General features: G+C 36.7%; 1 pseudogene; it reads left to right on the top strand.

The window, feature by feature from the left end:
- Positions 1–1,410: 1,410 nt before the first annotated feature.
- On the top strand, positions 1,411–2,419 carry LOC137653951 (uncharacterized; annotated as a pseudogene).
- The last annotated feature ends 6,059 nt before the right edge of the window (positions 2,420–8,478 follow it).

The following is an 8,478-nucleotide window of genomic DNA, read 5'->3' as shown; positions in this document are numbered from 1 at the left end:
TCTATTGAGACAGCAAAAACGAGAATCGTAGACCAATGGCTTGAACTAAAGAAACCTTTTGAAATTGCTAAGTTGTCTGAAAGATGTTATACAGCAGGTCTACTTTATAACATGTACAATGATAAATCCAATTATGCATACCTTTTGTTTTTTAAACCAATACTGGGTGAAATTCAGACGTTGAATAAGAAATTTGAAGCCGAGATCAGTGACCCAACAAAGTTAATGAATGATCTTGTGCATTTGCATGACTCAATGACTTCAAAAATTCTCATTCCTGGAAAAAAAATTACTCTAAGTACCAACATTGAAGAATGTCTAGATCCAAAAACATACCTTGGGTATGAATTTGAGAATGAAATGGCAGAGTGTAAGTTTCCACCAGGAAAAGTACAGTTTTATTCGTGGAAGGTGTATTAAGTTTCTGGTAAATTTCATACAACAAATTCGTCATAGTTTGCCAGATAATATTAATGTACTTAAGTTTATGTCATCTTGTAGTGCTAGTGAATGTTTGCAGCCGAGAAAAAATAGCATAATTGACTTGGCAAAAATTTTTTAAAATGATGCTGGACTCACACGCATTGATTTCCAATGGAAAAATCTACATAATGTAAAGTGGACAGAAACCTCAACCATAGTAGATCTTTGGGTAGAAATAGGAGGTTACAGGGATGCTACTGGTGAAAATCCCTTTTATGATGTTTGTCAGCTGGCCTTGAAAATCTTGTCTTTACCACATTCAAATACCGATGTGGAAAGGTTATTTAGTAACATGGATTGTATTAAAACAAAACCACGAAATCGGTTAATATTGAAGACTGTGAATGCTATATTAGGTATAAAATATGGATTACGGCAACACAGAAATTGTTGTCATGATTATCAACTCCCTGATAGTGTGGTACAAAAAATAGGGACATTGAAGTCATATGAAAATCAAGTCTCTCCAAAACCCAGCACATCCCAAGAACATGAAATCGAAGAGGCATTGATGGATTGGGATGAATTAATTATTGAACAATTATTAAGAATCTTATTTTTGGTTTATGAGAAGAATAGCATTACTTGTTTGAAATTTCTAGTATTAAGTGCTGAATTATTTTAATAATTTATTTTACAAATTTATTTTTTTATTAATAATTATTATTAATTTTCCTTCCATTATTCCTAAATAAGTAAAATTTATTTCCTCTAAGTTCAAATAATTATACTACTGGTATGTTAAAATATCAACAACAAAATTTGACAATATCTGCTAATTCATTGCCCTTTTTACAGTATTCTATTTTTAGCTACTTTTTTTTTTAGAGAAATTCCATTGACTTTACCTACTTTTTAGCTACTTTTACAAGCCTATCTAACGACATTTGAAAATTTGAGTTGGCAACCCTGAGGGTGAGTGTCACAATGCCCAGGATAGACAGAAAGGTTGAAAAGCCATATACGAAAACAATAATTGAACTGGCTGTACAGGAAGTAAAAGATGGCACCTCTATTAGAGCAACGAGTGTCAAGTATCACATGTCATTTTCTCTTTTGAGAAAGCATGTTAAGAGAAGCAAAAAGTAAGAGCCTTCCAAGAAAGATATAAGGGCGAGTTATTTTTGTTTTATGTATGTATGTATGTATGTATGTATGTATGTATGTATGTATGTATGTATGTACAGTATATATATATATATATATATATATATATATATATATATATATATATATATATATATATATATATATATATATATATATATATATATATATTGTGTTTTCGTATATACTGTATAACTTCTTACAAAGCTTCATACTTAACTACTTAACACAGTGGAACATACATTAATATATATTTTTTATGGTGTTACAGGGAAAGATGACGATGCTTTCTACTAAGGTGAAAGCAAAGATTGCTGATACAGTCAAGAGAGTGGAAAACATGGGACTAGGACCAACTCTGTTGGAGTTTCGTGAGATTGTTAAAGAGTATTTGATTGGCAATGGACTACAAACAGTTTTCAAAAACGGCATGCCTGGCTGTGATTAGGCAGTCACATTCATGAGTAGGCATAATTTGACTTTAAAAACTAGTGAAATGATGCAACTTGCACGGAATAGTGTAACAAGTGATCCATTCGTCATTTATGGTTTCTACGAGCTTCTGGAAAAGGAAATGGAAAGACTTGAGATCATGGAAGGTCCAGAGTGTATCTGGAATCTTGATGAAACTGGATTTCCACAAGACCCATCAAAAACAACAACTTTCGGCACAAAAGGAGCCAAAACTAAGAGAATCACTAGTGGATCTAACCATGAAAACATCGCAACAAGCTGTGCAGCTGGTACTGCACTGGATCCTTTAATCATATTCAAAGGTAAAAATATGCAGTGTTCATGGATTGGGACAGATGCATTACCAGAAACTTAGTATGCTGTGTCCGAGTCAGGATGGATGACCCGTGCTATTTTTGAGGATTTCTTTAAAACATTTGTTGAAAAAACTAAAGATGTACGTCCTCTTCTACTGATACTGGATAGCCATCTTAGTCATACTTCAGTAGAAACAGCAATTCAAGAGAATATTTCCATTATTAAACTCCCTGCTCATTGTACAATCTGTTACAGCCATTAGATGTTGCTTGCTTTGGCCCATTAAAATCTTACTATGATTCAGTATTGATCTGCTATGTGCATCAAACAGGAGCACGAGCACTAATGCAAAAGAGAGGCTTTGTGAATATGTGTTAAGTTAAGCAAAAGGGACTTTCCCAGGAAAACATAAACGCAAGATTTTATGCAATGGGTGTATATCCACTAAACCCAGAAAAGTACCAGAGTGATCGTCTTTGTCCTTTGAAAATGAAAACATACAAGAAGTGGGTTGAAAGAGGCAGCCCCAGGGATCCTGAAAATAATCCTGTACTATGTGATGATACAACTCATGAAAAGAGCGAGAATAGAGAAGCACAGTCACCGCCATCAGAAAATCAAGAGTGTCTCGCACGGCCTTGTGCTCACAATGACAGAAGATCCCAATTCACCAGCTCCTGAATCTGAAGTAAAGAGGGAGATCTCAAATAGAGCACTTGCATCTCTGCAGGAACAGGCATTACCTGGCTGTAGTCATTGGGACGACACTGTCACTGGAAACGAGACTGAACTACAAGATGATGTCAAGACAGACATTGAAAAACGAGGTGCTCTGTATGATAAACATTTAAGCTGGAGGACGCTTGTTGCTGAAATACAGACCAGGACTCCTACAGGAATGAAGTTCAGCATTATTTTGGTTGAAAAGGAGAGAGAAACTACTTTAGAAGTAGTTTTGCACAGTAGAGGAAGAAGTGAAACACCACAAATTACAAGAAGAAAAATTAGTATACACAGCCAAATCATAACTCAAAAAGACTGTAGTAAGAAAATGACAGAGCATGACACACTGAAGAAAAGAAAGCTTAACACTCTGCCAAGAAAGAAAAAGAAAGAACCAGAGCCACTATCTGATACCACAATTGAAGAAGAGATGGAAGAAATGGAAAGCGGTTCTGCTGATGATATCAGTTTCACTTTAAATACAGATAAAAGTGATATACAATGTGAAGATGATGTACAGACACTAACGCTTCAAACAGACCCTCCTGTAATTACAGATGACTCAGTAGGAAAACATTACGCAGTGTATTATACTGACAAAGACATTGCCATCGTGGATACAGAATACATATTCTATGGACTAGAAGTTCCCGTGAGATATCCAGATGAAATGGCATATGCTAGTCTGAAGGTCATTGAAAATAATGTAAAGGAAAATTCAATATAAATAACACAATGCCAATGAATAAATTCTTACTTTTTGTGAACAAATGTGAAATATACCAATGATTTTTGCTCTAATTATTTCCAGGGAATAATTGATTAAGTTTGTTTTTATGAGGAAAGGAATTAACAGGCAATTTTTGGATTATGTAACACGAATATATGTGTACATTTGGTCTCTTCTTTATATTGAGAAAACTTAATAGGACGCTTGTTTATCATCTCAATAAGAATAATGGTTTTTACTTGGTGATGCACAATATATCATTTATCAGTTATGTTCTTGATAGAAATTGTAAAAGTTGTGGTTTTTTTTAGTAAAATAATTATTTTCTTTCCCCGTACATGATTTTTTCTTGCCCCTTTTCCGGTGAATAAAAAATCACCAAATTGCATTCATCATAAAGAAACTAACTGCCCTTACTTAAGAACAACTGATGGATAACGTAAAAAGGCAAAATGAATGTAACAAGCCCCATTGTATAAAAATTTTCAACCATTCTGCTGCAGAAAACAAAGTTTTCCATTTTGCACTTTTCTTCTCCCATTTCACTATACATAATCAATTGTCACTACGAAGCAACCCACACCATCAGAACTCTTGGAACTATCTTTAATATATGATAAGAAGTATTATGCTCAGAAGCATGAGATAGAAAACTAGCCCTTAACTGCTCATCTGCGCTGTTTTTACTATATATAACAGCACAAATCTCCATCTTAGGACTATTCTAACCCGGTGCTCTAACAATGGTTTGCTTAACAGACTTAAAATTTGGGTTGGGATTCGAGGTAATAACATGAGACATATACTTCAAACCCAACTCTTCCCTACGAAAAAAAAAAGGGAAGGAATCCCTGAATCCAAGTATAACCTATCGACAGGTGATGTCCTATATGCACCTGTGCAAATTCTCAAAAGAATTTTTCCCTAAAACCAAACTGTCGGTTAGATAAAAAAAAAAAAATTCATTCCAAATACCATACTAATCGAGCATTTACCATTCTCTTATAAATCTTACCACCACAACTAGTTGAAGTAATTGGCCTATAATTTTTAGGGAGGTACGAATCCTTTAATGGTTTTATAATAAAATATTTTCCAAGACTTTGGGGAAGTTCCCGAAGTCCAAAAACTATTTAAAATTTCTAAAAGAAATTGTTCGGCATTTCTTCGTGGATTAAAAATCATGGAATATAAAATATCATCTTCCCCAGATGTTGGGGAAGACAATTGAAATTGCATTATCCAATTCTTTCATGGTGAGAGGGAGATTATAATATTCTGAATTTGTACAAACAGGAGGAAATATCGTGGTATTGTTCCTAATATCTCTGAAAGCAGGAGGGTAGTGTAAGGGAATAGATATATTAGAAAAATGCCTACCAAAGGCTTCAGCTACTTCTCCATCATCAGATATTAAGAGGCCATCAATTCTCAATATGGACTGAATTTCCCTTGCAACTTTCGGATTCTATTCCACACTTATGAAATAGGGGAATTATATTTCAATTCGCTTATGTATTTAATAAATGATTCTCTCCTTGCTTGCTTATAAGTTTTCTTTTGATTACCAAGAGCTCTTCTGTTTGTTACTTTATTGACTAAGCAAGGGTATCTACGATATCTCTTGTAGCAAGTTCTTGTTATTTTCCTGTCAGAGCACAGGCATCACTCCACCAGGAAACTACAAGACGTTGAGGATTACCCATTGTTCAGGGATGGATAGCATGGCCCCACACAAAAATATTCTCACTAAATACTCTATGCATGCATTGAACTATGGAATTCATTTATCTTACAATAAATTTTAGTGGATTTATTAAATAATCCCCAATCAGCTTCCCCCACCTTTCATTTAGGTAAAAATGGAAATGTTATATTTTTTACATACTTCAGGTGAATGAGCAAATGATCACTGCCATGATCATTCTGGTCTACTGCCCACTGATAATCTAACCTCAAAGTTGAAAGACAAATAATGAGGTTTATGGCTGAATCGGAACTATGATAAATATCATGTCTTGTAGGGGAATTATCATTCATTGAAGTGATGTCATTCACATCAAGCAATTGTTCCACTATAAACCCTAACAATCACAACGCTGTTCTCCCCATAGGGTTAGATTGGCATTAAAATCCCCAATCAATATAAAGGGTTAAGGAACATGGTTTATTAAGGATCATAAATCATTAAGTTCTATCTGACGAGGATTACCATGCCCCTCCTTAAGTCTATTTTCTAATGTTGGCTCACGATAAAGTGAACAAGTTGTGATCCATTTGTCAGTAAAAATTTGGATTGCACAAGCCTGCAACACAAAATTCAGGTGGAAAATAGACTTGTGGAGTATGATGCCTGTGCCTCCCCGAGCACAAGTGCCTATCAGTTGTGGAGACCTATAAAAAGAGAAATTATAACCTAAATTGGGAGTATGATCTCCAAATTTAGTCTCCTGTATACACATTGCAGATATATCATGTTCTTTGAACAGAACCCAAACATGCTCTCTATTTGAATTAAATCCACAGATGTTCCACTGCATGAGAAACATTATTTGGAATTTTTAGGGGCTTTCTATGATCAAATAATCTAGGAATCCGAGACCTGGAACGAGAGATCTTGCCAGCTACACTCTCAGTACTTATTGATTTGGATAGTACAGGCGATTTTTAAGTGCTTGGCCTTCAGTTACCCTTTCACTTTTATTTTTAGTAATTCTATTATGACTCTGAGAATGTGGAAGTGAAAGGGGAGGAAGGGGCCTCTTTTGTCTAACAGATTTGGCCCCCATTTCCTCACCGTCAATGGATCGGTGAACTGTTATAGCAGGTGATGTTACAATTTGGTTCGAAGAACCCTCAATATTTATCAGTAAGAATTCTTAAAGATCTTTAATCGATCCAGAGAGAAACAGAAGATCCCCTCCAGGGAGGTCAAAGGATCACCACCAGAGGGGGGAGGCGCCCCACAAGAGGGGGGAGGAGGAGCCCACAAGAGGGGAGAGGAGGAGCCCACCAAAGGGGGGGAGGAGGAGCCCAACCAGAGGGGTCAGGAGTTAAAACTGAGGAAGTAGGAAGAGCCCTACCAGGGGGCCCCGGAGAGCCCAACCATGGGACCCGGAGAGCCCAACCATGGGACCCGGAGGGCCCGTTCAGGAATGACATGGGGAGGACCCTCAGGGGGGACATGGGGAGGACCCTCAGGGGGGACATGGGGAGGACCCTCAGGGGGGACATGGGGAGGACCCTCAGGGGGGACATGGGGAGGACCCTCAGGGGGGACATGGGGAGGACCCTCAGGGGGGACATGGGGAGGACCCTCAGGGGGGACATGGGGAGGACCCTCAGGGGGGACATGGCGAGGACCCTCAGGGGGGACATGGGGAGGCCTTATGGGGGCCAATGGGTCACATGGGTGTCCCTAAATTCTATTAAATCTCTCTAGACATAAACAAAGGCGGAAAAGCCACAATAGATTAGTTTCCCCTATTCGTAATGCCTGTGGAGCTTATATTCGTCTACTATAGAAAATGAGATTTTCCAGAATAAAAGAAAACTGGGCATTCATCCTACTCGTAGCAGTATCGCCAGCGGTTGCGTGCGAGTTGTTGGTGGCGACATACGAACGTTTTCTAACGTGCCTTTGCCTTTTTTGTGTATACTACATAATGTCTGACATAGAAATTTCGGACAATGATGATTATGCATCAATGAAAAGTGATATCCATGAAAGTGATGATGAAACATTTATATCTTTAGGTGGGGGATGGTCATGTGTTGATGTTTTTGTCGATGAGAGGCCTAACCCACTAACCCCCTTAAGGCAGGCCTATAGCAATGTGAATCCCAACCTTGGAATCAACAGTGACTCATCAGTGATAGAGTGCGTGAAAAAATTTATCACAGGTGATATTGTAGCACATATCGTGGAATGTTCAAATGATGCAAAGCTATTTTTTTTTTAAAGAAAATTCTGAACTCAATGGTAAAATAAACAGACTGAAATGGCATGAAGTTACAGTGGATGAGTTGTATGTCTTTCTGACTTTAGATATATATATATATTATATATATATATATATATATATATATATATATATATATATATATATATATATATATATATATATATATATATATATATATATATACATACACAGGACAGTGTAAGTATAGTGAAATCAACCAGTATTGGACAAGGCAACCTTAAGAACCAGGTGTTCATTTTTTTTGTTCATCTATCATGAGCAGAGATAGATATCTATCAATAATGAAATTTTTGAGATTTACCTTGCCAGAGAATGAAAAAAAAAAAAAAGGTGCCATCTACACGATTGGATACTTTTTGTAAAAAGATTCTCGTGCCCATGATGGGAAATGTGGATCCAGGGAAAAATACCGCCATTGATGAAGCATTGGTGTTACGGAAAGGACGACTTGGCTTTCGCCAATTTATAAAAACCAAATGTGTTCGCTTTGGCATAAAGGCTTTTGTCATGTGCAACAGTGAAAAAGAGTAGAGTGGATACTGCTACAATTTTCAAATCTATAACAGAAAAGAAACTAACGACTCATATGTTTTACCAAATGTTCCTGGGGCTGATGAGTTTTGTCTACCAGTGAGAAGATAGTTGTACATTTGGCAAAATCTGTCCTTGGGCAAAGAC

This window comes from Palaemon carinicauda, chromosome 15 (assembly GCF_036898095.1).
Source record: "Palaemon carinicauda isolate YSFRI2023 chromosome 15, ASM3689809v2, whole genome shotgun sequence".
Lineage (NCBI taxonomy): Eukaryota > Metazoa > Arthropoda > Malacostraca > Decapoda > Palaemonidae > Palaemon > Palaemon carinicauda.
This window is presented reverse-complemented; position numbering and strand designations above follow the sequence as displayed.